Below are 14256 nucleotides of genomic sequence, written 5' to 3'. Positions count from 1 at the left end.
AGACAACATGATAAACCTGGAGGGCATTATGCTAAGTGACATAAACCAGACAGAGAAAGACAAATACAGCATGATATCACTTATATGCAGAATCTAAAAGAAAAAAAGTCAAACATAGAAATGGAGAGTAGAAAAGTGGTTGCCAGAGGCTGGGGAAGGGGAAATGGAAGTTGATAAAAGAGTACAAACTTTCAGCTATAAGATGAATTAGGTCTGAGGATTTAATGTATGACATGGTGACTATAGATGATAACACTATATTGTGTTAATTGACATTTGCTGAGAGAGTAGAACCTAAATGTTCTCACCAAAAAAAAAAGGTAAATGTGTAAGGTGATGGAAGCGTTAATACACTTGATGGTGGGCGTCCTTTCACAATGTATGCGTATAGCAAATCACATTGTACACTTTAAATCTCTTACAATTTTGTCAATTATACATTAATAAAGCTAAAAAATATCTCATCCTGTGAACTGACAATATTGTGTGAGATTAAGACCTCGATGAGCCATCTAAATGAGAATATTCATTCCTTTGGAGTCACTTAAATGTAGGGAGTTCTTGCCTCCGCCCTTTTTACCTCTTGTACTATGTTTTTACCAAACACTATTTGTTAAGGCAAGCAAATCCTTTCTGTAAGAAGTCTTAACGAAATTCTACACAAAAGAGCAAGTTTTTGGCATTAAAACAAGTTAACATATACATTGTCTTTAGTAACATAGGTTGAGCATATTTTTCTTGGACTACTGACAAGAAAAGACCAATATACTTGTTAACAATGTCAAAATGTTTAAAATTCAAGTCCAAGCAATTCCTAACAACACTTCTGTAGCTTTAAGCTCTAAACAGTACAGAATTTATGCGAATTCATTAAAAAATTCTCGCTTGGCAAATCAAACCTAGGCAGGTTATTAAACTGTATATATGGAAAGTAAATGATAAATACAGAATGAAAAGAGTTCTCTCTTTCGTTATGGCTTCAAAAATTGACAAAGTTTTTGAGGATGGTTCTGTAATATTAAGCATTAGGTAACCACAAGTGTTTGTTACACACCTACAGAAGTCAGTTGACTTTGTGTGTTTAATAGAATTCAGTTCACAGTTAAGGGCACAAGAAAGCATTTAACAAAAATAGTTACATCAATTGATCTAGAAATTGCATCAAATGCAAATATATATAAATACAATGGTCAAAATCTGTCTTTTTAAGTGAAGATTAATCATTTACTCAGAGTTAGAGCAGAAGTTGAAGGATTAAAGTCTTCTGTGGCATAAAGCTGTTTTGAAGTTTCCCTTCTCAGCTGATCAGGAGGAGAGGTGGGAGAGGGAGTGAATAGCCCCACATCAGTAGTGAGAGCGTGAAGTGGCCTCAACAGCAACCTCCCAGGCCTGCTGTCCTGCCTGACAGCCTGCATGTGTGGCATTAGTAGCAGCATGCTGATGGCCCATTTTAATGCCATTTTCCTTGTTATTAATGTCAAAGACTTCTTGGACTTTTCCATAAATTTCTTTTGCTGTATTAATAAATGCCACTTCTATATTGGGAGCAGTCTTAGCACAAGTTTCCATGAAGAAATAAGTCTGTGTTACCATGCAAAGACTCTACCTTGTTTTTTTACTTCTCTCCTAGATTCTAAATCACTTTTATTTCCCATAAGCATAATGACCATGTTGGAATTTGAATGCTGGGGGGCATCTTTTAACCAGGTTGTCAAGTGGTTAAATGTATTTCTGCTTGTAATATTGTTGGGGAGGAAAACTTTTCCTCTACCCACTTAGGTTCAACGACCAGGGCCTGCAAATTTAACCAACAAAAGACAGATTAACAGGAGAAAATGAAGATAAATTTATTAATAATTTACATGTATAAGAGTTCACAGAAAAGAAGTGAAACTCAAAGAAATTGCTATACTCAGGGGCTTACATACCATTTTAACAAAGAAAAGGGGGTTTGGACTTTGAGGGATGATAAATTGTAGGAAAAAGATTAGAAAATACATGGGGGAAACTAATGGAAGGCAAGGGTTATTTTAGTGAAGTTGTTTATTCAGACTCATCTCGGTGTTGACGCTCCTTCTCTGGTGATGACTGGCTTTCCTCTTCCTGGAATGGAAGAGGGGTCACCTTCACAAAGGGAGATTTAAGCCCTGCTTTTAGGCAAAAAAGAGGAGGGTAGAGAACCCTTCCAGCATCTGCTGGTTCTCAGTTGGCTTCAGCTGAAAATAATCCTTACACCAATGTGGCATATTTTGAGCTGGCATATCCTGATCCCCCTCAATATCTTAAACTAGTTAAAGCACCTGCTGCACCTCTGTAATATAACTTTGCAGTGGAATGAGAGGACTCTTGCCCTGCCATATCCCATGTCTGAAGTTTATCTGTTTCCCATCCATACTTGTCCTTCGAGCTCAGAACTCCGCCAATCATAAGGCCATGCACTGGCTAAAACCTCTTGTCTGTAAACTGTAGCAATCAGCATGACTTACCAACCCCTGTGTTGCCCATGGTGATATACCTGAAGAGGTAGATGTAAGCCGTGGCCATATCTGCTCCTCCTGCTCTGCACTGTTGACCTGGTACCTCAGCCTCCCATGCCAGACTCCATCACCTGGAGGAGTGAGGGGCTCAAAGGAAGCCAGACAAACTGACGCTGGAGGGGCCTAGCGGAACAATCTTCCATTAAGTTTTAAGACTTCCACAGAAGAGTCTCGTGGTTTCTAGGCATGTTATTCCCTGTCTCCATATATAGTAACAATCCAATTTCCTCTTGATAATCAGGACCAATCACCCCGAGGACCACAGTAACTTCTTTCTTTACCTATTGGTTTAGTGGCATAAGCACCTGTAATAGGCAGAATAATGGCCGCTAAGGAGCCTGTGGGGGACTGGAATTGGCCGCCCCAGGATATGTCTCTGTGCTTGAGGATTATTTTGAGCTAGTTACTTTTAAAAACTGCACACAGGAAAGAAACTCTGAAAAGTAGAATTTACTTACCCTTTGTTAAGAGACATTTACATTGCAAAGGAAATCTCCATCTGTAAAGGTGTCTCCCTCTCTGTACCAGGAAGAAGGGGGGATGACCTTATCTCTAGAAACTCTCATCAATGTGGAAGGCAAGGACTCAACTCTGCATAATAACCTGACTCTTGTTTACTGTACTTATCTGGTAATCTCCCATGATAGACTCCTCCTCCACCCCCAACATCCTCCTTTGTCTTTAGCTGAAGATGATATTAAAGGTGGTGGCTTCAGCCATTTTGGCAAGTTGCTCAGTTTGCCTGAGACTCTCCCATGTATACATGTTATAAAGCTTTGTTTAATTTTCTCCTGTTATTCTGTCTCATGTGAATTTAATTCATTCTCCTGCCAGAAGAATCTAGAGCAGGTAGAGGAAATGTCTTCCTCCCCTATAATCCCATGTCCTAATCCCAGGAACCTAGGAATACGTTACACTACATGGCAAAGAGAGATTAAGGTGGCCTATGGAACTAAGGTTGCTAATCAGCTGACCTTTAAATGGGGGAAAATATCCTGGGTTATTCAAGTGGGTACAATGTAATCACACAGGTCCTTTTGAAGAGGTGTGAACATGGAAGAAAGGCACAGAGACATGCAAGCTTGTTGGCTTTAAAGATGGAGGAAGGGGTCATGAGGCAAAGAATACAGGTGACCTCCAGAAGCCAGAAAGTACAAAGAAACATGTTCTCCCCTCGAGCCTTTAGAAACGAATGCAGCTCTGCCTATGCAGTAATTTTAGCCCAGTGGGACCTGTGTCAGACTCCTGACCTACAGAACTGTAAGAAAACAAATTGGTGTTGTGTTAAGTCGCTTAGTTTGTGGTCATTCATTATGGCAGCAACAGGAAACTAATACTGCAGCTTCAACTGGCCAAGACAGCGGTCTCAGCATCTGATTCAGAGAAATCCTTGTTGTGTCCCTTTGTTGTGTTCCTTCAGAGGACCTGAGAGGAACTGAGGCCTCTAAACTAGCAGAACTCTAAGTTGCAGGGATGGAAAGCAAACATTTGCTAATGGATTTTTAGGTGTGCCAGTGGGAAGAGATACTCTCATTTCCACCCCTTGATTCCTGGACCCATGAAAACTTGCTATGGGATACATAAAAAAATACCAGTTGCTGATTCAGAGCATGTCTTGCATCCTGAAAGATATGGCCTCGTCTCTCCAAAGTGTTGTCACTGAGTCAAGTGCTGCAACTGTCTTCAAAAAGGCATTTCACCACTCTGTCAGGCGAGCTGATTCTTAATGATGGGGAGCATGGCAAAACTAGAGAATTCCATGAGCATGAGCCCCCTGCCTCACTATATTCATGATAAAATGAATTATTTGGTCAGAGGAACTGCCATGATGATGCGGAAGGCATTCTGTAAGTCCTTGGATGAGCTTGGTAAAAACATTGCAGCAGGAAAGCACACCCATATATATCCAGTGTCTCTTCCAATGAGACTAAAGTCCTTGATACCAAAAAAGGAAAGAGGTCTTCATCCCAGAGTTCAGATTCTAAATCTGATAAAGGAACTTGATCGACCCTGTTTAGGTTCTATGCCTATGGAGGAATGGGCTGTCTGATGGGCCAGGCCTGTGGGAAGGTGAAGGAGGTGGGAGGAGGAGAGAGGGTGGTGATCAGCCCCCCTGGCTACATTAAATGAGCTCCCTGTAAGGCAGGGAGGTGTTATTATCAAAAAAGGTGGGAAGAGACCACCAGGCTGGGTTACCACACAGTCACATGCTGCATAATGACATTTTAGTCAACAACAAACTGCATTTACAACTGTGGTCCCATAAGACTAGTACCATATAGGCTGGGTGTGTAGTAGGCTATCCCTTCTAGGTTTGTGTAAGTGCACTCTGTGATGTCTGCACGAGGATGAAACCTCCTAACAATGCATTTCTCGGAAAGGATGTCCGCTATTAAGCAACGTGTGACTCCACTGCTACAAAGTCCACCTCGTTAATGACACTAATGTAATAGACTAGACTCTAATTCTACCTGTGGAGATAAAAATGCATTGAACCAGCAGGAAACAGTGGGTAATTAAGTATCTTTTGATACTAATCTAATCTAAAAGGCTAGAATCATCTGCCATAGGAGGAGTCTCGCTGTGACGTTAAAGCAGTACTAAAAAGAAGCATTTTGGTCAAGTCTCTGAATTTAAAAAAATAATAATAACTGGATTAGATTGAGCCACAGAAGGTATAGTTAAGATCAATGAAAAAGTTCACAAAGTTGAATCTAGGCATTTTTTGCAATTTTTATTTATTATGAAAATGTATTGTTTATTTTTAAAATTTTATTTTATTTAAATTTATTTTCACAATGAGCTCTCAGATTTATTTTTAGGAATATTAAATTAAAAATGCCATTTTCTGTAGTTAACTTCCACTATAAGTGAAACCTGCATATGAAGGCAACATGTTCAAAACCAAGGCAATTTTATTTGAGAGGGATATGGCCTCATCACAGGTCCGGAATCTAAAGAGAAAGCATTACAAATGCAAACTATGAGGTCAGTAGCCATGTTATTAGGGCCACATAACACACTGAACCACAGATGGAGGACAGGCAGAAATTACCCCTAATCTACCACAGGAGTCTAAAAATGCTGTTACTTTTGCTTGTCACGTTGGAATCACTGGAGGATGATGTTAGATAACCGTTTGGAAAATGGCCTGAGAATTCTTAGGAGTATGAGTATTTTCTGACAATCGCTGGACATGCTACTTGACTGAAACAAAACAAAATGAAGACTTCATAGGTATCTTCTTAATATCCAACTTTTGAGTCAAGTACAGAATTAGATTATCTATCCACAACCGAAGGGAAACTTTTCCCTATCTTTTGAGGAAGACGAGAGGTGATGTTGCTCTCAACAGAGTAACTGAGGCTGAAGGGGAAGGGTGCAGGAGCTCTCACTCCCAGCCACATCTTCAGCCTTTAAGAGTCATTCTCTTGTTATTAACTTTACCTACATCTGTAGTGTAGGGGTCAATCCTGTAAAAAAAGTTTCCTTAATTTTCCATGTTTAGTGTATTCTTGCACAGACATCCAAAGGAGAATATAAGCAACTTGTTTAAAACAGGTTGGCTCTTGCTGTCCCAGGGCTAGTGTCTATTTTCAAAGTTGCTTTAAATTATTTAGAAGCAGGAGAAAATATCACTTAGAGAATACTCTTCTCTTTATATCTCTTCTATTTCTGGATAGATATCTTTGAGTAGTGAGTGAATTATTTGGGCTCCAGTGAAAATATCTACTAATGGGGTTGATACATTTCCTACTAGCTATTTGCTATTGAACAGTTCCATAGATCTTGCCAAGAGATGTTCTTCTAGAATTATACAAAGATTAATTTTCTGAGTTTGGGAAAGAGTACCTACAGTTTGGTGTGTAAGTGGGAATGTGTGTTTAAAATAATTATTGAAGGTTATGTTTTTCTATTTGTGTGTACCCCTTGGCTCTTCTCCAGTCATTGCCCCAGGAAAGGATGAGAAATACAAAACATTGAGAAAAGAAAAAAAAAAACACAATTCTGAGTTGCAAAAGCTCTTGGGCCATCCGTGTTTATATTATAAAGAACTAGAGGCATGAATGTTAGATTTAAGAGAATTATCTCATGAATAAAATCCAGGTACCCTTTTCCAACTTAGATAAATATTCACAGACTAGGGATGGATGATGAGAAGAACTGCAGGGAGCCTGAATAGTAGCATCTCTGAGAATGCAATGGAAACATGTGTAATACAACCTCTAGATGACATGGGGGATTGAGAACATAAGGAATCTGTGCCTATTCTCCTGGGAAGTGGCAAAGCTGTTACAACCCAAAGCGGGGTCATCTGCCCACTGCAAGACATGCCAATAGTCAAGAGGCAAGATGGTAGGAGAAAGAGTTTTTTATTACAGCTTGCTAGCAAGGGGGAAGATGGCTGACTAATGTCCAAAAGAACCATCTTCCAGAACAAAGAGTACAGGCCAGTTATATAGGGGGCTGGTCTCTGGGTGGGGGCAGACATCTGATCTTAGTTCCTCATAGTCTTTTGTTTTACTGCATATGCATCAGAGATAGGAGCAACAGCTTATACCCCGATCTTTCAGTTGTCACTGATGATGGCTATCAGCATAGACTCTCTGCCCAGGGGTCGTCACATTCCTAGAGAATTCAAAAGAACAAAGTTATCATCTTATTGCAGCTGGGAGGGGCCATAAAATCTACAGAGCCTGAAAATCCCCCAGAGACAGACCCTTACTTATCTAGGCAAACTAAAACAAAGATTCAAAGGAGCTGGTGAGTCAGGGTTAGTTAATCAGAAGTCATTCAAAGTTATAATATGGTTTCTTTTCTACAATATGGCTTCCCTCATATCAACCTTGTGTTAAGCTGGTATCAAAACCCTGAAGAAGAGTGGCAGTGTGTCTGGACAGGAATGGCCTTAGCCCCTTGGTGGCTGGTTGTCCATGGTGGCACCCTTTAGAGTGCCAGGTGTAGGAGCAGAATGCATTGCCAGAAAGGCACAGAAGGGAGAGGGGTGTGGGGGGTGGATGGGAGAGGGAGAGATAAGGAGAGAGAGAAAGAAGAGAGAGATTCTGGGAGAGACTTTGAGGCTGGGAACATGAGAATATCAGCAGCATTTCTGATTTTATTTATTTGAATCCTTTCTCTTTTTTTCTTGGTGAATCTGGCTAAAAGTTTGTCAATTTTATCTTTTCAAAGAACCAGGTCTTAGTTTCATTGACCTTTTCTGTTGTCTTTGTAGTCTCTATTTCATTTATTTCTTGTCTAATCTTTATTTCCTTCCTTCTACTAACTTTGGGCTTAATTTGTTCTTTTTCTAGTTCCTTGAGGTATAAAGTTAGATTGTTTATTTGGGAATTTTCTTGTTTCTAAGGTAGGCATTTATCACTATGAATGTTCCTCTTAGAACTGCTTTTGCTGCATCCCATAAATGTTGGTATGTCACATTTTCATTTTCATTTGTCTTAAGGTATTTTTTGACTTCTTCTTTGACCCTTGGTTGTTAAGTAGCATGTTGTTTAACCTCCACATATTTATGAATTTTTCCAGTTTCCTTTGTGTAATTAATTTCTAGTTTCATACTATGTGGTTGGAAAAGATGCTTGATATGATTACAATCCTCTTAAATTTATTAAGACTTCTTTTATGGCCTGACATATGGTCTATCTTGAAAAATATTCCATATGCACTTGAGGAGAATGTGTGTTCTGTGTCTTCTGGATGAAATATTCTATAAATATCGGTTAAGTCCATCAAGTCTAATGCATCATTTAAGACCAATGTTTTCTTACTTATTTTCTGTCTGGATGACCTATCCATTGATGTAAGTGGGGTATTAAAGTCCCCTACTCTTGTTGTATTGCTGTCTATTTCTCCTTTTAGGTCTGTTAATATTTGTATTATATATTTAGGTGTGCCTATGTTGGGTGCATAAATATTTACAAATGTTACATCTTCTTGTTGGATAGACTTCTTTATCATTACGTAATGCCATTCTTTCTTATTACAGTCTTTGTGTTAAAGTCTATTTTCTCTGATATAAGTATAGCTACTCCAGTTTCCTTTTGGTTTCCGGTTGCATGGAATATCTTTTTCCATTCCTTCACTTTCAGTCTGTGTGTGTGTCCTCAAATCTAAAGCGAGTCTCTTGTAGGCAGCACATAGATGAGTCTTCATTCAGCCACTCTATGTCTTTTCAGTAGAGATTTGAGTCCATTTAAATTTAAAGTAATGATTAATAGGTATGTGCTTATTGTCATTTTGTTAATTGTTTTCTGTTTTTGTATTTTATCTCTCTTACTTTCTTTTTTCTCTTGCTCTCTTCCTTTGTGGTTTGATGACATTCTTTAGTCATACACTTATATTGCTTTCTTTTCATCTTTTTTGACTTATTACAGGCTTTTGCTTTGTGGTTATCATGAGACATACATATAACAACTTATATCTATAATAGTCTATTTTCAGTTGATAACAACTTAAGTTTAATCCCATTGTAAAGCTCAACATTATTACTCCCCTACCACATTCTATGTTTATGATGTCACATTTTGCATCTTTTTATTTTATGTATTCCTTAACTAATTATTATAATTATAGTTATTTTTACCTTTGTGTTTTAACTTTCACACTAGCTTTATAAGTGATTAATCTGCTACCTTTACTGTATATTTACTTTCCAGTGAGATTTATTCTTTCATATGTGTTCTTGTTACTAATTAGCACCCTTTCTTTTCAGCTTAGAGAAGTCTCCTTTAACATTTCTTGTAAGACTGGTTTAATGAAAATGAACTCCTTTAGCTTTTACCAATCTGGAAAATTCTTTCTCTCTCCTTCAAGTCTGAATGATAACTCTGACCATAGAGTATGCTTGGTTGGAAGTTTGTTTCTTGCAGCACTTTGAATATATTGTGCCACTCCTTTCTGGCCTGCAAAGTTTCTGGTGAAAGATGTGCTGTTAGTCTAATGGGAGTTCCCTTGTACATAATAAATTGTTTTTCTCTTGCTGCTTTTAATATTTTCTCCTTGTCTTTAACTTGTGATTTTAATTATAATGTGTCTTGGTGTGGGTCTCTTTGGGTTTCTCTTATTTGGAACTGTATGGGCTCCCTGGATCTGGATGTCTGTTTCCTTCTCCAGGTTAGAGAAGTTTTTAGCCTTTATTTCTTAAAATAATTTATTGCCCCTTTCTGTCTCTTCCCCTTCTGGGAGCTCTATGATGTGAATGTTAGTCTGTTTGATGTTGTCCCATAAGTCCTTTAAGCTATCTTCACTTTTTCTCATTCTTTTTTCTTTTTGCTGTTCTGATTGGTTGAGTTCTACTGCATTGTCTTTGAATTAAAGAATCTTTTCTTCTACTTTATCTAGTCTGCTGTTGAACCCCTCTAGTGTATTTTTCAGTTCAGTTACTTTTCAGTGACTTCTATTTAGTACTCATATTTTCCATTTCTATGTTAAAGTTCTCATTGTATTCATCCATTCTTCTTCCCAGTTCAGTGAGCATCTTTTTGACCATTACTTTCAACTCTTTATCAGGGCACTTACTTATTTCCATTTCATTACAGTTTTTTCCTGAGGTTTTATCTTGTTTTTTCATTTGGAACATATTCCTTTGTTTCTTCATTTTGCTTAACTCTGTGTTGGTTTCTATACAGTAGATGAAACAACCACCTCTATCAGTCTTGAAGTAGTGGCTTTGTGTAGGAGATGAATATTGTTTAACCTTGCCTTAGCTCTTGGTTGTCTGTCAAACCTCTGTGGTTGTCCAAGCATCCTATCATATTTTTAATAGTTCCCAGTACTTGAGGATTTGCCAAGACCCACCAGCATCACTAAGGGGAGGATCTCAGCACTTAGATTCAGGCTGACTAGAAGCTAGACCCTCAGGCATCAGCTTTTAAAAGTATGCAAAGATATACAGTCCTATGGTACCTCAAGCATAAGCCATGTCTGCGCCCAGGAACCAAATCGGTGAAACCCTGGGCCGCTGAAGCAGAGCAGGCAAACTTAACCACTGGGCCATGGGGCTGGCCCCTGCATTTCTTTTTTAGCCATGATTATTTTTTGTTTCAGAGTGTGGTTATCACTGCAGGTTATTTTGTCAGACAGAGGAAAGGGATGCTGAATAACAATCATCTCTTTATATCACCACTGGCACCAATGGCACTGCTTCATTCCAACTAGGGGTTCAGAGGGAGCTGTCTCATTGGGGCAAGTTTTGGAGATAAGGTTCTGCCTTTGTGGGTTCTCATGAGCAGCTTGTTAGGGGGGAATCACCCAGAATACTCGATTTTCAGATCATGGCACAGTCAAGGCAGGCTAAGGATCCAATATGCTTGGGCCTCCTGGACGGTGTCTGAGAGCCAGATATAGAAGAGGCTGCATTCACCTGAGACTGAACCCCATTATATCAGTTTGTCGTTAAAGGAGGAAGGGCCTCAGAGAGGGGCCTGGGAGCTACTGACACTTGGGGCTGGGCATGTAGTACCTCTGGGGTGATGCAAACTAGAGTTACATAACAATAACAGCAATAATAAATTTATGAATCGTTCTTGAAAATTTCCAGGCTGTTCCAGGCCCAGCTCCTAGAAAGCAAGATGTAGCTAGGCCAGAGAAGCAGTAATGGCTAATCAGAGCAGGGGACGTTGGGGTGCTTCTCATTCCTATCAGAGGCTGCCCACTGTGCTGTCAGTAAAACAGAGTACCTCACTGCCAGTGTTTTTCAATCTTTAGTGTGCAAAAGTGTAACCTGGGGAACTTGTCAAAAAAGCAGATTTGCCAAGAGATTCTGGTAGAGTAGATCTGAAGAGGAGCCCAAGGGCATATGCATGCTTAACAAATGGCTTGAGCGGTTCCGATGCAAGGGTCCTGGGAAAACACAGCAGGCCTGCAAACGCCTCAGCTCCCTTATTTCTTCCAGGTGAGCACGAGGCTGCAATGTTTGACCCTCCTCACAGCACCGGACTCACAGCTTTCTCTTATCACGAACATGTTTGAAAGAAGATTCTTCTGAGGTTGGAATTCAGTTTTGTTGGTATTCACCTCTTTTTCTAGTATCTAGTTTACATAATTTGACAGGTTTAGAGGAAACTGTTCTTAAACAGCAGCTCAAGATCTGCAGTCCTGCCAGCTCCTCTGAGGGCCTTCTTAAGCAACATTTCTCAGAACCTGAAAGCTTTAGAACAACAAAAACCAAATTCTCACTGAAGTTCTAAAGCCCTGGGGCTAGCATGTTTGTAATCATGCTGCGAACCTTGGACTGAAGTCTAGAATTGATGTTTTAAGAAAAATGTGAGGGCATTTGACTTATTTTTTTACACTTCCTTGGCACTAATTAGAATAAAAGTTATATTTTCCCATGCCTATCAGCTTAAACACCTGCTAATTATTCATAATTAATATTCTATCTGAGGATCTGTAAAAAATTCTTGGCATTAAGGGAATTGTGATGGGGTTTTCCAGCAAATTTATCCCTGTCCTCCCTCTGCCTTTTATCAGTGGATATCTGTCTATCTCTAGCTATCTGTACCTTTTGTCCTCTCAATGACCTGCTTTGTTAGTGTTCCTTCTTTGTTTTTTGATGAGAAAAGCTAAAATTTGTGCACCTCAGAAGTAATTAGTCTACTATTCAGGGTGGTAAAAAAAACCTTTTGTTTTTGTCCATGGGCCCCTTGAAACAGAAACCATGCTCCACGATTGGTTTGCTTTCCCACCGTTCCATGCTTCCGCAGTCCCCAGGGAGGCAGTGTGCAGAGTGAGGGAGAGTGTGTGTGTGCTCACATCCTGGGACGGTCTCCAACCTCTCTGAGCCTTAGAGTACTCATCCATAAAATGAGATAACGTGTACTTAACTTTAGCCTGTGACAAGGACTGAATGTAACGCACGTAAGTACAATATTTGGAAGACAGTAAATAATAAATATAAGCTTTTGTAATTATTATCTTACCTTCATTAGTATTTAGGTCCTGAATAAAAGAACAATGAACAACTATTTGTTGTAGGGTGAGAGAAAATGATACAACCACTGGTAAAATGGATTGTGAAACTTTTTACAAAGTGGGATATGAAGTGTGGGTGGACAAAATGAGAACTGTAAGTAGCTTGTACCTCCAGAAATTGCCCTTGGCTGCTAACTCCAAAAGGCTATGGCGCCTCTTTGTGGCTATTTCTAGGATGAAACTCTTATTTCCCAGTTCATCCTACAATGAACTAAAAAAGGACTCTGGCCTTGACAAAATCCAGGCCAAATTGTGTTAATTATCTTGAGTTTAGCCAAAAGAGCATTCTACAAGAAAATCATGATCAAAGTTCAAACTATGTAGGAAACACTCATAATTTTAAAGGTCAGATAGCCAGTTGGCAAAGAAGTTATAAGGGAGATAGAAGTATGGATGGGTTTTGGAGTGGATTCCTTCTTAATTTCACAGAGAAGGGCCAGTTAAAGCAAAACAAACCACTAGACTCTTCGTATCAAGTTAGGATTCAGGGGACTGTGTAACAACAACACAGGTTTATCTGGGATGCATGAGTAGGGGCAAAAGATCTAAGTACTAGGTCAACATTTAAAAAAAAAAAAAAATTTTGAGATGAATTTATTTCCTCTTTTGCCATTCATAAATTTATTTAAAAACATTTTCATAGAAAGAAAACTGAAACAAAAATATTAATATCAAACTACAACTAATAATTCTGAGTTCATGGTGTCACAAAAAATTTGGTTCTGTGGTTAGCCTGAATTGTTGAAAATGATACATAGCATGCTAGTTTTGTTACCGAGCCCTAAGAGATCAGTGACCTGCAAGTTGGTCCTTTTGCCTGGAGTTGCTCCCACCAACAGAACAAGACTGGGTTCGGAACAGCAGAGCAGAAACTTTGTTTATTGATTAGTGAATGGAGGAGGCAGAGTGCATGCTCTAAAGCACCTTCTCTCCAAAGTCCCTTTGGGTTTTGAGCAGGTTTCTTCTAGGATGTGAAGGGGGAGGTGTCTCCGCATCATTGCTCAGGGTGGGGGCATTTGGGGCATGCGCAGATCTTCCCTTCTTACGCATGGCACCTTTGCAGACGTTTCCTTTTGTGCATGGCACCCCATCGCCATCTTGGACCCTTCTGGTTTCCACCGGTTCTGCGGTTTGGCATCTGGCAGTGTTCTACCTTGGTTCCCATGAGCAAGCGCAACTTAAAGCATTAGAAGTGGAAAATGCTTTATTTAGGGACTTCTCTGGGTGACGGTTTTAAGCCAGGGGTCACTAAAAACCAGAATCCCAGAAGTGATTCACATTTCATTATTTGCTTTTGTTTTGAATTCGTTGACTAGTAATCAAAGTAACAACGAAGCAAACCGATGAAATACCTTGAGGGCATTTTTCTCATAGAAACTCTGGCGTTTTTCTTGTTTTCTCTTTTTTAGTTTTCTTTTTTGTTTTTTTATGGTGGATGGTTTACGGGGTAATTAATGAACAGTTCAGTTACATTATAGGTTAAACTGGCTTTTGTGTTTGCCCTAGGAATTGGTGACCTATATATGATTTTTTAAATATGGAAATTAATTCTGAATTAGAGTAAAACTTTTGGTCTTTAACCCATTTATAATCTTGGGAACATGTTCAAAGGTTGAATCTCACAAGAATAGTTAATTCTATTAAAACATTGAAACCAAGTTCTCAAGTATCTTTCCACTTTACTGAGATTTAATTGGCTGAAACCTCTCCACCTCACACAGTGAGAAATGAC

General features: G+C 39.2%; 1 pseudogene; it reads right to left on the bottom strand.

The window, feature by feature from the left end:
- Positions 1 to 1369: 1369 nt before the first annotated feature.
- LOC103555007 (ras-related protein Rab-2A-like) lies at positions 1370 to 2544 on the bottom strand (annotated as a pseudogene).
- Between the last annotated feature and the right edge of the window lie 11712 nt (positions 2545 to 14256).

This window comes from Equus przewalskii, chromosome 7, assembly GCF_037783145.1.
Source record: "Equus przewalskii isolate Varuska chromosome 7, EquPr2, whole genome shotgun sequence".
Taxonomy (NCBI): domain Eukaryota; kingdom Metazoa; phylum Chordata; class Mammalia; order Perissodactyla; family Equidae; genus Equus; species Equus przewalskii.
Note: the sequence above shows the minus strand (reverse complement) of the source record. Positions and strands in the feature narration are given on the sequence as shown.